The sequence below is a fragment of the Gallus gallus genome, chromosome 3, assembly GCF_016699485.2.
Source record: "Gallus gallus isolate bGalGal1 chromosome 3, bGalGal1.mat.broiler.GRCg7b, whole genome shotgun sequence".
NCBI classification, from domain to species: Eukaryota; Metazoa; Chordata; class Aves; order Galliformes; family Phasianidae; genus Gallus; species Gallus gallus.
In genome coordinates this window covers 88,491,907-88,510,706 of record NC_052534.1, presented here as the reverse complement: position 1 = coordinate 88,510,706, position 18,800 = coordinate 88,491,907, and the positions used below count along the sequence as shown (strand labels likewise).

Below are 18,800 nucleotides of genomic sequence, written 5' to 3'. Positions count from 1 at the left end.
AAAAGGATGTACCACCCACAAACATTACTCTAGTCATAAAATGAGCCAGCTACTTTTCAAATCCAGTTCTGATATTTTATTCTATGACTTCCTGTGGCTATGAATTCCACATGCTGAGAATAGATATAACTATAAATAATCTTAATAACCACAGTTGAAAAGTAGGTGTTTAGGGAGTTTTAAAAACATATTTTATTTACCTGACATACAGTAGGAGCTCTATTGTGTACAGGGATTTGTGAGAGATTTTAAAACTTGCAAAGTAAGATATTAAAAACCATAATAGACAATGTGAATATACCCAGCTTCTTCTGAAATGCAACGAGCTACAGAATCTATCCTTAGGATGAAAAGGTCATTAAATACATTTTTATGTGGCATCTCATAACAGCACCACATTTATCAGTTTCTTATATACTAGATGTTAATGTGGGTATGCACACACAATTAGAAGTGATATAAAAAAGAAGTTACTGGGCACATAAATCAGATAGTTTTGAAGTGTTAATAACTTGTCCTTAATAAAAAATCTATAACATGCTGATAAAAGCAAGTATTAGGAGAACAGTAATTTACTTGAATGAAAATAGCTACTGAGTTAAAGAAAAAAGTTGATAGCTCATTTAACATAGCTTTAAATAATAAATAGGAATTATGCAAGGAATTAATGATAAGGGATGTGAAAGTACAGGACAACATGACAAAAGAATAACATTTGGACATAATAGAATTGTCTTAGGCCAATAACTTCTGTAAATTTACCTGTTAGTCATGTGCAATGTCTGAGCACTTAATTCTTTCAATGTGTGTGCGGTGCATGTTTATGTACCATTAGAAATGGTAATTTACAGAAATATCAAATATCCAGAACAGCGTGGGAAAAAAAGCATGACACCTCTGCCACAGGATTTTAAACAGGGAGACAAAGGATACCATAAACCGCAGGATACAGAACACACATGAAATAACAATAAACACTGAAAATATTCAGATTTTATTTCACAGAAATAGCAAAACTGACAGCTTCCTTCTGAACATTCAGGACCTTCGGAAATGAACAGTGCTGTGAGTTCTGGTAAGCTGTTTCAGACTGGCTTTATACAGTCAACAAAAGGACTTCAGATAATCTCTTAGAACTAAATCAGCAAAGCAAAAACTCTGTTGCAGGGAAGCCCCCGCATTCCCAGCAGTGCCATGCCATGCAGCACTTTCAGCCTGTGCCTGCCGTGTACCCGATCCTGCCTTTGTTCTCACAACCTTGAACCTGCAATCTCTTGGCTAAACGGCAGCAACACTGAAAAATATGTTTTGAAACCACGGGTCCGTGCTTTAAATTCTTCTGATGTGGCCATGAGAAAATGTATTATTTGGGCAATACAATTAAATAGAAAAACAGCTGAAAGCTGCTGTCAGAATTGCAGGGAACTTTGTAAATTCCAAAGGACTTCATTTTTTTTAAATTATAAAATGCTTGTTACCAGCTTTCTTGGAGACCAATCTAAGTAAAGATTGGTAAGTAAAAACGGCAGAACTTTACAGTTTAGCAAAAGCAATTTGTAGACATTTCTCTTTCTCAGTGTCTTAAACAGCAGTTCTCAATCCTGTCTATGTTGCTAAGTAAAGAAGGGCATCTTTGGAGAAGAAGAATTAGGTCTTGCTTGCTGGAAAGTGCATAATTCTCCAGAATAGGGATTGACACACAGAGGAATTGAGTACTTTTGTGTCTCAGATCAGAGAATCATAAAATAATTCAGGCTGAAAAGGATGTCAGGAGGACATTTAGACTTGTCTCCTGCTCAGAGGAAGGTCAAGTATGAGATCACTCAGTTATCTTTATAACTGACAGCAGAAAGGATTAAAGAATGTGATTAACTGAAATATATATGTAGAAATGCTGAAATAAAGTTAATAAATGTAATTACATATATACAGGAATACATATATATATATAGCAGTTCAAATGTCTGAGCTACTTTCTGAGTTCTAGTTAACCAGAACAGCTGTCTTAGAAAATATCTTTCCTTTTAATGGCAAGAAGAAAGAACTCTTTCTCTCCAGTTCAATTATCTGTAGTTCCTGTCATATCACGTAGCACTGTAGGAGACTATAGTGTGGCCTGTTTTTCTCTTCTGTAAGGCTATCAGTGTAATGTTCCAATACTGTACCCAAATTATCAATTCCTGATTCTAGACTTTAGGCTGCCTACCACATTCTGAGAGCTCAGTGATAAAACTATGCAAATAGCAAGAGATGCATTCATCCTAGAAGTTACTTTGAGGGTTTACAATGATTACTTTGCTGCAAGTCTCAGGCAGCATCTGCATATTACACAAAAGTAATACAGGCAGACAATTCTAAGGTGAGGTGCCAAGACTGCATTATTCCCGCAATACATTTAATGAAACATTGAGGAGTTCTGCGATACTACTTCTGCATCATTTCTACCATTCTTCACGTTCACATTTATTAAGAGCCTGCCTGCCTATCCTGGCAATACTCTTGCTTGTACAAGCAATATGGAAGCGCTAACTTAGTTTGTCCTTATGCAGTCATTGATGTTTATGTGCCCATGGCCTGCTTGTGTTGCTAGGGAAGATTGGTGTGGAGAGGACAGCAGAACACCTAGAACTGCTTGCACCAGTATGTTAGAAATAAGAGCAGTAATAATAAAGACAGCTCATTTCATTCACAAATGGGACAAAGCTCAGAAAAGACAGAGGCATTCTGGTCTGTTCAGTGCTTATCGGGGAGGAAACAACAGTGGTACAGGGTGAGCTAATATATGCATATTAGAATTTCACTTCCCTTCATTCCATCTTTTTTTTCCTTTCTCAGCCAGCAAGCATTTAAAAGCCAAAAGCTGCTTAAACCTAATACCAGAATCCCCATTTGTCATAGAAACACTGACAGACCTCTACCAATCACAGATGAAGCAGCATAACTTTGGGACTATAAAACTTAACCTATGAGCATGAACCACCCCTGAGCAGACTTAGCATTCTCAGTAGTGATCTTCAACTACACAGATACAATCCATGAGAACAAGAAGCGCCATTTTCCGACTTCCTGTGGTTTTCAGCACCTGAGGGTTTGATTCTGCCTTCACAGATGGGATATATAGACTTTTGTGTGGAGGTTTGAGCCCCACAAAATCTTGTAACCCTCCCAGCTAATACATATACTAAATTTGAATATAATTTGAGTATGTGTAATGTGTAATGTAATAATATAGCTGTAAATACAAATATCAGAATTTGTACACTTCTGAAGTTCAAATTTGGGTGTCTTTTTTAATGCATACATATTTCAGTGCAGGAATCTTAATTATTTGCTATGAGTTCTGGTCCTTTTTTAGCCTACATTTGCAAATATGATTAATATGCCCACCGGAGACTTTTTTGCCTAGAAGAAAATAGATCATCTAACCGTCTTCATCACGACTACTCCAAAAAGCCAAGAAGCTCTGCTTTTTCCCAGTACTTGGATGAGAAAATAAAAATTTCCACCATGTGCCCATCCAATAAAATGCCTTTGGAGAGTACTGGAATAAAGACCTGGATGGAGTCAGAAGTCTGCAGTGAACCCTATTGTCTCTTCTTATTAGAGAGGGGAAGCCAGGTCTGAAGCAAGTTTATCCGTAAGATGAGCTGCTTCAGTCTATATGTTAGTAAACTTCTCTCGGTATACCTCTGTTAAAGGGGAAAGAACTGATACCCAGTTTATCATCAGCATAATGTGATAGGTCTGGCTGGAATTGAGTTAATTTTCTTCATATTAGCTCATATGGTGCTATGGAACAAAACAATGAATGTCTTAACTCTAGCTAAACAGTCTTTGCACAGTGTCACTGTTTTTCCACCCCTCTTCCCTCCCATTGAATAGATTTGAGAGTGCACAAGAGGCTAGGAGAGGATACAACCAGGCAGATGACTCAGAATAATCAGAGATGTTCCAGGCCATAATAACATAATGCCACAGGAAGAGAAGAGGTGGGTGGTTTAGGGGTTAGCCTCCACTTGCTTAGAAACTGGCTGGGCACTGAGAGGTGGTGAGCAACTGATTTTGCATACCTTGTTTTGTTTTCTTTCTCTCTTTGTCCAAACATTTCTTTCTTGACTCAGAAGTTTCTCTTGCTTTTACTCTTCCTTTTCTCTTTCTCAACTGGAAGTGAGAGGGTGAGAAAATAAGTGAGTGAGTACCTCTGTGGTGTTCAGCTTTCTACTGGGATTAACTTACAATGTGATAAAACACATGATGGGTAATAGACAAAAATGCTAGAACACATGTGTATATTATTAAATACACTTATGTACTGATTTTTGCTGCTTGTTTCACACTTAGCAATGTTATTGACTTTCATCTCAAACTTAGTTACTGTTCGTTTTCAGATTTATTATACTAATTCACATCAACAAACAGATAGTTGATTAGTGACTGACATTAGTCCTTCTTTCTTATTCTGGGAATGATTTACCATACACAAAAGGGAAACAGGTTGATTCATTGAAATGATCACATTTAATATCTTGCATCAAATGCCTGTGAGAATAATGAATTACAGCTAAGGACAGGCATCTTCATTTTGTCTGTAATCACTCTAATGTCACCGATATGTTATTGGTTCCAAATTGAATGCTATGGAGCTTTTATTTTATGTATTCATCCATTTCAGCTACGGTTACAGACAGGATGATGGAAAGTAAAATTAATAATGAAAAATAGGGTGAATTTGGAGCAGAGACTAGGCAAAATGGAAAATAAGCTAAGAGAGTCTCTGTATATAAGTAGAGAGCAGAGAGAAAAGAGAAAAATAGCTGCAGCAAAGTTAAATTTATGCCGGTGCAAAGAGAGTCATGGAATCAGAATGGTTTGGGTTGGAAGGGACCTTTAAGGTCATCTAGTTTCATCCCCACTGCTATAGGCAGGGATACCTCCATCTAGACAGGGTTGCTCAAAACCAGTTCAGCCTGCCCATGAACACCTCCAGGGTGGGAGCATCCACAACCTCACTGGGCAACCTGTTCCAGCGTCTCATCACCCTCACAGTAAAGAATTTCTTTATAATACCTAGTCTAAATCTACCCTCTTCCAGTTTAAAGCCCTCTCCCTTTGTCCTGTTGCTACATGCCCTTAGAAAAAGTCCCTCCCCAGCTTTTCAGTAGGCCCCCAGGTACTGGAAGTCTTCTATGAGGTCCCCCTGGAGCCCTTCTTCAGGCTGAAGGGCCCCAATTCTGTCAGCCTGTCCCCACTGGGGAGGTGCTCCAGCCCTCTGATCATCTTTGTGGCCTTCCTCTGGACCTGCTCCAACAGCTCCATGTCCTTCTTGTGTTGAGGGCCTCAGAACTAGACGCAGGTGGGGTTTCATGAGAACAGATTAGAGGGGCAGAATCACCTCCCTCGACCTGCTGGTCATACTTCTCTTGATGCAAACCAGAACCAGGATACAGTTGGCCTTCTCAGCTACAAGTACACCCTGATGGTTTACATTAAATCTTTCATAAACCAACACCTCCCAAATCCTTCTTGTCAAGGTGCTCTCAATCCATTTTCCATTCAACCTGTTCCTGTGCTTGGGATTGCCCCATCTGAGGTGCAGAACCTTGCACTTGGCCTTGAACTTCATGAGGTTGGCATGGGTGCACCTCTCAAGCCTACCCAGGTCCCTCTGGATAGCATCCCTTCCCTCTAGTGTGTCGACTGCAGAACTCAGCTTGGTGTCATCTGCAACTTGCTGAGGGTTCGTTGGATCCCACTGTCCATGCTGCTTCCAAAGATGTTAAATAGGACTGATCCCAGCACCTATCCCTGAAGAATGTCACTCATCACTAGTCTCCACTTGGACACTGAGCCATTGATCATAGCTCTATGAATGCAACCAGCCAGCCAATTCCTTATCCAGTGAGTGGTCCATCCAAAAAAAAAGACTGGATGTTCAACAACAAAGTTATACCACACATTTTCTAGGATAGTAGTGCTTTCTCACAAAAAATTAAGTCCATGAGATTTGTCACATTCTAAGAACAGCTACTATACTTGCAAGTAAAGTTTACTGGCACAGAACTAAGCCTTGGAAAGTTGGGGTTCCAGTCTTCTGCTGAAGATTGCTGCCTGTCTATGCTCAAAACATTTGATTTTTCTGTCTCTCAATTCTTCATTTATGAATAATGATTAAAATGCTTTTACTGTTTAGAAAAAGTAATGATGTCAAATCTACTAAGAAGTGGTCAGGTGCTGTGAACTCTTTTGTTCAGCCATTTCTTACAAGCACATTCACTTTGCATAGGACTTTTCACATCACGTACAATCCAGTGATAAATTGCACTGACCTGCAGTCAGGACATGACGTTAAATTAGTACTATCAGAGCACCGCCTGGAAGAAGATGCTCACTTGTGGCTAGCATTTGTGTAGACCCAAAGAATCTATAATGAAATCAAAGAAATTACATTAACATATATATCTGATCTATACTCTCCACAGCTATTCATTGAAGTAAATGGATTTTAGAATTCTTTTGCTACATCTAGGTAACTATTTTACAGTTAAACTAAGCTCACCACCCACCTTCTTCTGTCACTAGTCATCCCTGAAGTGCAGATCAACCTGCCAATTGCAGACACCCTGCTGGGGCAGAACAGCCGCCTCTGGAGGAGTCTGTGGAGGAAGTATGTCTATGCCCCAGACATTGCAGGATTAAAGCATAACATGTTCTTTTTTTAAATGGTTAGTAAATTAGAACTTAGTGGTGATTTAACACAAACAAAGATAACAAAATCTCCAGAGGAGTTTATGTTGACAATTTTATCTTTCAAAACTTAGTATGTGTGCCCTGAAGAAATATAGAATATGTAAAATGCATATAGAGCAGTTTGGGAAGTTCTGTCGTTTTTTTCGTGTGAGTGCCTTATTCCCCTAGAGGCTAATGGCAGCACTCCAGCTATCCGTAGGACCACTGGGGTTTACCCAAAGAGACATGTTGTGTTCCTAGATTGGGTACCTCCTACTGAAACAAGGAAGCTACACACACAAACTGAAATTACAATGTGTCTTCAAACCATTTCTGAAGTTATTAGACATAAAAGCAGTAGATAAAATCACCCAGAAATCTTCCTTTTAGAGGGTTCCACGTGAGCCTTTCTGCATCCCGTTGTTTACTATTTAAAAAAGATTACCATAGTCAAGGTTGATTTGTGTTTGATAGCAAGAGCCTGTTTAAACCTGCATGCTGCTGGATCTCTGTTTCCTTTGCAAACAGTAGTGATGTTGTTTATTTCATTTATTATTGCAGCAACACTGACAGTCCTGGGAGATGCTTGAAAGTCCTTTCACTGTGCTTTCCAAAGTTAAGTTAAACAGCATCTTCTGGGAGATACAATACATTCTCAGCAAGGCCCAGAAAAACAAAACTTAATATTTATCATTTGCTTAATTGATAGAAATGAGTGGGAGCTTTCAATTCTCCAAACTAGCTATCCACTTGACAAAAGCATGAGGTGTGATGAATGCGTTTGGCTAGGCAAACAGAGCTTTTTAATACACAAGTATGTAAGTATGTCTTCATACACAGATTGATACATAAGTCTTAGGAAAATTTGATGTTTAATTTCAGATACGTTTAGTATTATTATGAATAATACTCAAAACTGTTTAATTACTATTTAATATACCATCATAATGTGATATACAAATAGTGTTCTTATAGAATTTGTTTTATTATTCTCTATTCGGGTCAATTACGTCATTTCAGGCCTGGGTTTGCAAGGAGCTAAGTATATATTTAACTTCAACCACATGAGCTTTCCAAGGACAAGGTTTATTATTGTTCCAAGAATACTACTAAGGTATTGTTTTTATTTCCTCTCAAATCTTATGGTTTTCATTCATAGCACTAAGTACAAACTTCTTAATTATATACAAGATTTACATTCATTCCACAAACATCCTAAACAACAATATAAACAAAAATACAGAGATCATTAAAAACCAAACTGTTCATTATAGTGATCCCACAGAATTTAACTGTATTGTCAGAGGAGCAAAATTCAGCTATAGTATTCTAATGAAAGCATGTGCAAGATGGAAAGCAAATTATGTCTGGATGAAAACAGTTACTTGGATAACAAGGAATTCTGCAGGCATGTTAAACGATAACAAAGGATTCAAAGGAACCTATATATAAAAGAGGAGGATTGCATTATGACAAAGGTTTTGCTGAATTTACATTGGAGAAGCATGGAATATGCTTTCATGTTTCAATAATTGCTGTTGCTTTGTCACTTTACCCAGACTACTGTTAGTCATATAAAAAGCTACTCATAAAAAAAAAAGAAAAGAAAAGAAAAAAAAGAGGGAAATAAAAGACAATAATATGAATGACAATTGCAGGAAAAATAGAAATGAGCAGGAATAGTGAGTGAAAAGGTCAAGGGAAACTTTACACTGTGGTAGGTCTGCAGAATTAAAGACAACTTTTAGCTGTGTCCCTGTAGTTTCAAAATAATGTGTGAATGAAGCCACAGCTCATGCTCAATGGTCTTGGTAGGAGTCGGTAGTTACGATTCTGTCTACAATACTGAAAAAGCTGTATTTTCTTGACGAAGATGAGAATAACTCCACTATCCAAATCTTCCTGTCCTGTAGCAAGCTACTTATATTGGTACCTAAAATCAGTTACATATGCCCAGTAAAATTTCAAACTGTTTCTTAAATTACCGTATACACTCAGAAAAAAACAAACAAACAAACAAAAAACCCTCTAATCATGAATTCAACATTTGCTAATAACATATTTATAATCTTCAGAGATGTCTCTTAAAAAAAAAATATTGCAATGGAAAGTTCTGAGGAATAATTATATATTTTTCTTTTCTGTTTCTATTTTGGGAAACAAACATGTAACAACTGAAATTTTCTGAGCAATACAGAGAGTCCTAGTTGTTTAAATGAACCTACTTTGGCAAGACTTTTTCATTTTTCATCCAGATTTTTAAAGGCAAGTTTTGCTGGTGGGCGTGTGCTACAAGTTGTATTTGTAAGTGCAGGAATCTACTAGCCTTTAAATTTCATCTGGACCACTTGGCTCAGCTGTGTCATGTTTTTCTTCAATCTTTATACAGATATGAGTGTTTACGTAGTTTAAAAAAATTTCTAGGGAAATTACTTTTACAAGAGATTGGTGTTGGTCTTAAACTCGAAATTGCTGAACCATACTAAAATCTCAAAATAAAATACCTACCTACCTACCATTTTTTCTCTTATTTTTGGCCAAGAACTATAGGTTTGGGATATTTGTCATGGCACATTTAAAATCAAGACAATATTTTTGTTTTCATGGATGCTCAAAGGAGTAATTTTATTTAATGTAGTACAACTGACAGTTTCTGTACCGCATAGTAACTAGCAAGAGTTCAAGTAAAGGATTTATACAGTTCATATATGAAGTAAAATATTTTTTCCCAGTGTAGATGCAGCCTTTCATTTAGATTTAGCAGGTGAGAAATAAATTTATGTGTTTCCAGAACTGATACAAATTCAGTCTCTTTTCCTATGCAAATATCACAGAAATGTGTCTTGGAAATGAACTTCTTGGAATTTACCTAGTTCAATATCCTTCTCAAACGACAATACATTTGTCTGTCATGGCACAGTTTAACCTTGATGAGAAGGATTTGATTTTTTAACTGAAGATGAAGGCTCAGAAAAGGAAAACAATACAGTAAGAGGAGATCTACCTAAGCTAAAGACTCCAGCTGGCACAAAAGCAACAGGCCATGATTAAGTGCAGGCCAGAAATTCAAAGGAAATTTAGACTATCAGAAGAATTCAATTCTAATGCGACATTTGAGGACAATGTAAGTAGTTTCAGAAGAGAGGTTATTAAATCTGTGAAGGATTTTCTATGATTTGGTCAACTACAATAGCAGGAACTGGATTCAGTGACTGCTTTTATAGTAGTATGTTACCGTTCTGAGAACTGTGAACAGTGAATAATATAACAATGGAAGAAATGCAAAAGAAGGTAGGGTGAAGCTAAGATTTTGTTTCAGGTTACTTTGATCCTGAAAACACAATCTTCAAGCTAAGTGTGCCTAGAGATATCTGTCCAAATTCAAAAAGCAGCCTGTCTGGTCCCTTTCTCAGAACGTATACAGATTCAAGGTTGCAAAGAGTTAAAAATCGTGCTTCTTGAAGATCGATCCCAGCTCAGCAGGGAGGCATTCCAAGATCAAAGAAGGGATTTTATTATTTTTTTAAGAAAGAAAGCAAATAGAGAGAGAGATTATTCTCTTTATCAGCAAGGTTGCAGTTATCCAACCTTGTTGTGGCAGCAAGTACCAGTGTTCTTGACTTTGGATGCTATCATTTTTGGTAAAACAAATATTATTCTTCATTAGTTTGTTTATTTAGTATGGATTTCTTTATTGAGTTTAGTTTAACAAAGATTGCATTAGAAGGAAAAAAATGATTTCCGTAATTATGTTTTAATAAAAATTAATTGCTCTTAAATTACAGATAATGACTTCAGCTAGCAGATAATGAAAGAGAAACAACAACAACAGAAACAACAAATAATCTAGGAACACAGGTTACATTTCAAAAAGAAAAGACCAAGAGTGTAGAGATTTTAATTATGATAGATGTTTTAGCATCTGACCTTCAGCTATTTGTTTTACAGATGGTTGGAGCTTATATCAACCACAACAGAAGAAAGTGCTTGAGTGAATTAATGGAGAAACATTGTACAACCTAAAGAATTCACAAGTTTCATGTACTGAAGGGCAAGATGTCACATTTCACAGAACTGGTAGGCAAAATTTTCTTACTGTTTCTTTCTTTCTTTCTTTCTTTCTTTTTTTTTTTTTTTGGTCAATTTTTACTGTTTGCTTGCAGAATAGAAAATCTTTAAACTGTCATAATGTCTAAAAAAAGTTTTTTGATTTCTGTGAAAAAAAAAAAAGTATAATTGAGGTTTTTTTTGTATGAACAGGCACTTCCTTCTTCAGTGGATTAGGAATTGGCTGGCTGGACTCAGCCAAAGGGTTGTGATCAATGGGTCCATGTCAAGGTGGAGGCTGGTCACAAGTGGTGTCCCTCAGAGGTTGGACTTGGGACAGGTGCTCTTCAACACCTTTATCAATGACACAGATGATGGCATCGAGTGCACCCTCAGCAAGTTTGCGGATGACACCAAGCTGAGCAGTGCAGTCGATACGTTGGAAGGAAGGGAAGCCATCCAGAGGGACCTGGACAGGCTGGAGAAGTGGGCCCATGAACACCTAATGAGGTTCAATAAGGCCAAGTGCAGGGTGCTGCACGTGGGTCGGGGCCATGCCAGGTATTTATACAGACTGGGGGATGATTTCCTTGAGAGCAGCCCTGTGGAGAAGGACCTGGGGGTCCTGGTAGATGAGAAGCTGGACATGAGCCAGCAGTGTGCGCTTGCAGCCCGGAAGGCTAACTATGTTCTGGGCTGCATTTAAAAAGGGGTGGTCGGCAGGGAGAGGGAGGTGATTGTGCCCCTCTACTCAGCTCTTGTGAAGCCCCGTCTGGAGTACTGCGTTCAGGCCTGGGGCCCCCAGTACAGGAAGGACGTGGAGCTCTTGGAGAGGGTCCAGAGGAGGGCCACTAAGATGATCAGAGGGCTGGAGCACCTCTCCTATGAGGAAAGGTTGAGGGAACTAGGCTTGTTTAGTTTGGAGAAGAGAAGGTTCCAGGGAGACCTCATTGTGGCCTTCCGGTACTTGAAGGGAGTGTATAAACATGAAGGGGAGCAGCTGTTTACAAGGGTGGATAGTGATAGAACAAGGAGAATGGTTTTAAACTGGGACGGGGAGGTTTAGGTTGGATATTAGGAAGAAGTTTTTCACACAGAGGGTGGTGACACACTGGAACAGGTTGCCCAAGGAGGTTGTGGATGCCCCATCCCTTGGAGGCATTCAAGGCCAGACTGGATGTGGCTCTGGGCAGCCTGGTCTGGTGGTTGGTGACCCTGCACATAGCAGGGGGGTTGAAAGTCGATGATCATTGTCCTTTTCAACCCAGGCCATTCTATGACTCTATAATTCTATGATTAGAAACTCTGAAGTTGGTTTCAGAAATCATAGCTTTCACAGGATTTACATTTCACCTCTACAGGCTAACCACCCACTCTGAATAAGGGCTAGTTCCATTATTAAAACTTTTAACCTATGCTTAAATCAATTTCGTCATTTCAGATAAGACTCTCAATCTATGTCACTCCTGGTAAGATGAAAAATGCCATGGAATATGCTCAGCCTCTCTAAAGCGTATATGTTTATGCCACATTCTTCACACAGAAGATTCTTCATCTTAACATTCTTCATCTTAGCATGCTCCAAACTGATCAGCATTCTCCCAAACAACATCTGAGAACTTTCATGTAGTTAGAAGAAAACAGAGACCATTTCCAAAAAGCAAGTGAGGTATTGACTCAATTTTGGAAATTAAAAATAATATTTGGTGCTAGCTGCAGAGATCAGCTATTTTATCTCATTAATATACATGCAGGCTCCATGTCAGGCATCTATGACTGTCATTATTTGCATTTGACTTTTTTGTCTGGATGTATTGAAACAATCTGAGAGTCCAAGCGGGTTGCCTAAATAGAGCTTCTCACTGTACTAGAAAGTGTTTATGTTCTTTCTAGAATGCCTATTCACACACATGGACAAATACTTCCAGCAGAAGGTAAATGCGCAGTTGTACTACCCATCTGCTGCTGTTATGAAAGATAATGCAGCTAATGCTGCCTTAATTTTCAGTGGGAAAAAAAATTCACCCAAAAAAATAGACAGCAAAAAAACAGCAACTTCAAAGGAATACTTGCACTTTGGAGACTCTCTTGCTTACAGGAGGGAAAAATAAATCGTAAAGTCTCAGGATTTGCTTTACCTCTCTGCTCTCCAAAGAAATTGCAAAGAAATATTGGGAATGCTTTTCAATGCCAAAGGTTACCTAGCAGAAGCATATTCTTCCAGTTGAGCCACAGTTGTCCATAGAACAGCCCTGAGGGATTTTTTATATGCAGTAAATCAGAATGAGGTAAACCACTGGGTCTTTGTATGTTTCTAATATGATCTTCTATAAGAACTTACAAGCAAGAAGCAGTGTCACTCACAGTGGGAATAGGCCATACCCAATGCATCCAATGTGCTTTCAGTGGTCCTCTCTTACTGGGTCCTTCCCCCGCACTTTCAATTCCTGTATCCAGGGGGGAAAAAAGGAAGTAAATGTTTTTCTTTTTCTCTGCAGAGATATGTGAATCTGTTGGTACTTCTTAAAAAAAAAAGTGTTTGGTTAACCATGCCATTGTAAATTTCTTTTGTAAGCTACTTAGAACTTGCATAAAATTCCACCTTAAGCTACAATAGCTATCCATGAAATACTGAAAAATCTCACTAAAAATTGTGTTATTGCTTATTCTTTTCTAAATTTCATTTTAAAATTCTAAAATATATATACTAATGTAGTTTTATATTTATCAAAACTGGATCTGCAGTCTTTGAACCGTTGAACGCGACTGCAGTCTTTGAACTGTTTTTATCCTCTTCAATAATATTCCAGAAAAATGACAGTAAACAATGTTAATTTCAAATCCTTTGAAACAAAGAGACTTGAAATATTAACATTTCAGTAGTGAATTTTTCTATTTTGTAACCATTAATTTCATGTCATTTTGTAAAAGAAAGAAGTTTATTATATCTGTGCATTCTATCTATGCCAAAATAGAAAAAATATTGCTGGCAGAGCAAAAATAATGTTTTCTATTATTCTACTCTGAATAAAATGGTGGAAGAGATGTATTTCACCCTTTAATTTGAAAATAAACTTTTATCATTACTGGATAGTTTATTTATTATTTACTATTTTTGTTGAAGAAGATCTGTAAAAAAAGGTTACTTGGTCAAATAGGAACTGCTGGTAAATAAGATCTGCATTTTCTGCAATGATCTCCCATGAGTCCAGATAAACAATCATATTTCCAAATTTTAAATTTCATTAGCATTACATTTTTTAATTGCCAGCGGCATGTTATCAACATAGTTCTGCAGTGCGTCCAAAGTCCTGTCTTGAAGGACTCTAAAATTTATGGGAAACACTCGTGAAACAGAGAAATCCAAGGAGCTTCAGTTGCTTCATTGGCTCTCCTGTGCTCTGGAAAATGTGAAAGGTGATACATTCAATAACATTCTTTTCAAGTACTATTTAATGCAATTATCAATGCTCTTTTTTATCCAATGTGAAACCAAAATGTAACCCAATGCGGTAAGCATGGGCAAATTAAACTGCTGCTATAGCTGTTATGGTGTCATTGCATACTTACACAAATATAGGAGAAGATATATTATTTTTTCATCATTTAAACTTCATACTAACATTTTCTGCCCTTTGAAAATGTTGCTTTATACCTAAGTGGAGATTTTCACTGAACTGAGCCAGAGACATGCATGAAACAACTGTACTGTTCCCCACTGAACAGTCTTTTCAGTACGACACTTTTCATTATGACAAATTCCATGGAGTAGATGGAGACAGGGGTGAGCGAGGTCTGAACATGTATTTGGAGCTGTGGTGAATCACATTATTCCTCTGAGCCCAGCTTTAGTACCTGGAGAAAAGTCTCTTCATTTTTCTATTTTATGCCTGAAGCTGCAGTATCAGTGTATATAGCTTGAATAACTGGTTAAATTCATACTTAAACTTACACACATATGAGTTTGAGGTTTCAACTGAAGCTTTAGTTCTTAAGCCTCCCAACTGCTTTGGCTGCACCAAAGTTTGAAAAGGTGTTTCCTTTAAAAACCTGCTTTCTGACTGTAATTTACTCTGTGCATCACCAGGGAAATTACAGCTTCTCATCTGTTTCCTCTATGTTGTCATGTCATTGTTTTTGAAAACATTGGAAATTTCAAACCTTTAAAATAAAAAATAGAAAGACATATTTTACTGTATCTCCTCATTAAGCCTTTTGTTTTCCTTTTTTTTTGTTTTTTTTTTTTTTTTTTGTGAATTTCTGCTTGTAAACTGTGCATGTAGAAGGGCTCTTAGATTTTCCTTAAATAAAGACCTTGTCATGTGAGGAGGGACTGGTCTCTACAATCAGGTCTTCTGCTAGCAAACTTTGTGCGCTATCTTTCTGGAAGGCCAGGAACAGACAGGGCTTCTGCTCATCCTCTCTGTAACCTCCTCAAAACTTTACAGGAATTTAATATTTTCTCCACTTAAGATGCACAGAATACCTTCTTAGGTAGAATTCCTTCTGATTTCTATAGACGTAGGGAAGACACAGATGTCACCTTTAGGGCACAGAGGTTACATCTCACTGCAAAGCAGTCTGGAAGAGATCCCTATCCAGTGTTGCTAGATGGCATGATAACCATCCAGAGCTCTTCTTTCTCAACTGCCCCTTCTTCCCCTCCTCCCTTCACTCCACCTTCATCCCCTGTAAAGGAATTAATTACAACTGGTGTAACTGCTAAAGTTTTGAAGTATCAAATTTTTATTTCAATCAGAATCTGTCCACTGGAGGTGTTCATATATTGCCTGGTTTCTCTTTCACACCTTTAAGTTCATTTATTCTTTATGTATGACATTTCTAGAAAGTAATCTGCCATTGATACATTCAGGGGAAACAAAATCATATCCCTATGTATTCATTACTTGCATAGGAAAAATATGTTTGCATCCAAATAAGGATTTTATCTGTTCATGTATAATAAGATTTAAACTTCCGTTTACCTAATTAATTCCCAACAAATTTATGTTTTCACAGAACTGTGCAGTTGATTCTTCACTATCCAGACAGATAATCCTTCCTGTGTGCTCAGTGACCTGAAATAGTTTTAGAAAAGTAAAGACTTTGTCACGTATTTTTTTCTCTGATCTGCTTCTCTTTCCAGTAAACGCATAGTTAAATATATCAAAACACAATATTGATATCCCATTTAGTATGGAGATGATTAACATACCATTAAAGTTAATAGTTTCTTAGCCTGTCTTTCAAGCATAATTTTGTTGTTTCTTACAGGCTAATACTGTAGATACTCCCAGCATTCCCAGTTTATTTTGTATAACTGAAATTTCAGAAGAGTCCTATACATGTGTTTTATCCAAGAATGTCTCACTTACATTTGCTCCAATGATGTGGGCCAAGATCTGCAAAGGTACCTGCATCTCTCATAGGCACAGGTGCCTAGGAATCTGGAAGAAAACAAAGTATGGCATTTTGACATTCATGTTTGATTGTCAGGATATTTGATCTGTGTCGGTGCTTACTTCATTTTGTCCTGATATCTTGTTTTCACTTATAGATATGCTTCTGAGAATTGACATGGGACAGCCTGAGAAGGAAGGCGTAAAGATCCATTTTCACTTTGGATGGCTTTGCTGCACAGAAAACAAGATCTGATCCCCTTGTTTGACTACTGGGATTACAGGCGCACCTTCTAAAGACAACCAAAGAGCCCTTCAGCCCAAGCAAACAGTTGACCTGAGAAGCCTGCAGAAGGATTATTTTTAAGTGCAGGGGTATTGCTTGTTTGCTCTGCATATCTACCTCTATTACTCTATGTTTTATCTCACAAACAGTGCTGAATATGCAGTACTGTAGGTTTCCTTATTTCCTGTGTAACTAAATACAATGTATTAAAAATAGATATAACAAATAGGGAGAAATCTTTTATGGCAGAAAGTAGGAGAGGAAAATGGATGGGTGTAATAGGCAAAGAAAGAGGAAACACAATGGAGTCAGAAAACAGATATGATTTTCTCAAAAATGAGTAGAGATTTTGAAAATGTTCATATTTAAATGTTCGAATATTAGATTGTCAAAAGACTTTTATTTCATGTGAAAATATCTACTAGTTTCTGAAGGCTGTTATTGATTTGCTACCTTTCATAAGATAAAAAAATATAAGGCAGTCAAAATCACCTGTCACATTTGAGCCACAGAGCTTTAGTCTTCTCTGAAACCAGGAGAGGCTGCATAAAATTAATGACGGAAGAGAGAATTATGAAGTATCAAAATGTGTTTTCATTTCCACAGTTTATCCTCAGAGCCACGGGTACAGCCATAAAGCTGTACCATTACTAAAATATCACTGTATTTACCTGCTACTTCCAATCAAGGATCTCAGACTACAGGTAGGGTTTGCACAAATAAGGAGCATTGTAAACAATAACAAAATATTTATGTCAATGATTCTTTTCATTTATTGGCCTTGATTATTTTCTTTCCTAGTGGGCCAACACACCTAAGAGCAGTCCAGACATATTTCCTCTGTGAAGCAGATTGTCATCCCTATCTTACTAGTAAATGTACTAATCCCATCCTTTGGCAGCCAATAAGAGCACTTACTCCTGTATCTAAATACTCCTATTAGCAGCCAAAGTCAATATTTAGGACACAGATTGCTCATTGGATTCTTTGTCCTTTTTCAGGCCTTCCAATCAGTTGTAGAGGCCCAGGAACACTGCAGCTTAAAAAATCAAATGAATGGCGAAAAAAGGGAGTTCTTCTTAGAACAACATTTGCTAGCTGCCTCTTCAGATAAGGAAATGTGCAGCACAATGTGTGTGCTGGCCAGCCTCCAAATAGCACCATGAATCCCTGGAACACGTCCCGGAATTTGAATCTGAGCAAAAGATGTCTGGAAAGAGCACATTGCTGGCTTTCCAAGAGGAGAATCCACTTGGTTCTGAGCAAGGGGGATGATGTTGAATCCAATAGGAAATGTGCTGGTTGTGTTTCTGAATGGCATTTATAGCTTTTAATAGTGAAAGATCAATAGGTCATCTTCCTTGTATTTTAGGTCCAACTTTCCTTACACTATCACAGTATGCACATACAGGGCAACATTTTTTTTTCTTCTTGTACAAATCTCAACATGCCAAGGAATGAATGCTGATACACGTCTTCACAGTATTTAGATTTCATCTACAAACGAAGCTTCAGCATTCTAGTATGTCAATGCTTGTTAATCTGAGAAAGCCAGCAATACTTTTAAGTCACATGAGGGCTCCATCGATTTCTTAAGAAGCTGAATGAAATGAGATTAAAAAAAATTATTCATGGATAATAAAAATGTAACTGCATTTGGTTCTATGATTAAGTAAGGGAGCAGTTAGGGGAAGAGCAAAGCTTCTTAGCAGCTATTATGGGGACAGAACAGCCAATTAAAATTCCAGCTGCAGAGGGATAGAAATGTTCAATCTGGGGTAATAATAATAATCAGGCATAGAGAATTTTAAAGGAAACATATTGCTTTTTGGTCCCAAATTAGTTGATGTTCTGAAAGGTCAACTGCAGTGGGTGTGACTGAGCAATCATGAGTACTTGGAACTATGGTTCTCATCCCATGCCACCTATCCCGTGCTGATCATGCCAAATGCCACAGATTTCTCGCATTAAAAGTGCCTTCGGTGCTTTTCAATCTGTCTATTCAAATAAAAAGGAGGATTGCCATGTGTCTAAAGATCATGTCTTGTAACAGAGTGGCACAGCGGAAGCATGTTAGATCCATAACCCAAATGGATTGAAACCATCCTCTGCTAGGCTCTCATTTGATGGTTGGACTAGATGATCGTAGTGGTTTTTCCAACCTTAATGATTCTATGATATTCTACTTTAAGTGCAAAATTAAGACAGTTGAATTTGGTTAGAAATGCAAAGGTCCTTAGCACCTGTCATTGGGATGATCTTTCAGTTTTAGGAATGCATCTCATTTCCATTGTTAGCCAACTACTCAATATCTCATTCACCCTCTTTTGTAACATCTGGTA

At 37.6% G+C, this 18,800-nt stretch overlaps 1 long non-coding RNA gene across 2 annotated transcripts in view; it reads right to left on the bottom strand.

The window, feature by feature from the left end:
• Positions 1–308: 308 nt before the first annotated feature.
• The window catches only part of LOC121110164, a 122,172-nt gene continuing 103,680 nt past the window's right edge, over positions 309–18,800 (bottom strand). For both annotated transcript variants that reach the window (XR_005858146.2, XR_005858147.1), the window contains 4 exons: positions 16,149–16,220; positions 15,759–15,851; positions 13,115–13,220; positions 309–4,161 (listed from right to left, as the gene is read on the bottom strand). This is a non-coding gene — a long non-coding RNA (uncharacterized LOC121110164). The remainder of the gene's footprint in view (positions 4,162–13,114; positions 13,221–15,758; positions 15,852–16,148; positions 16,221–18,800) is intronic.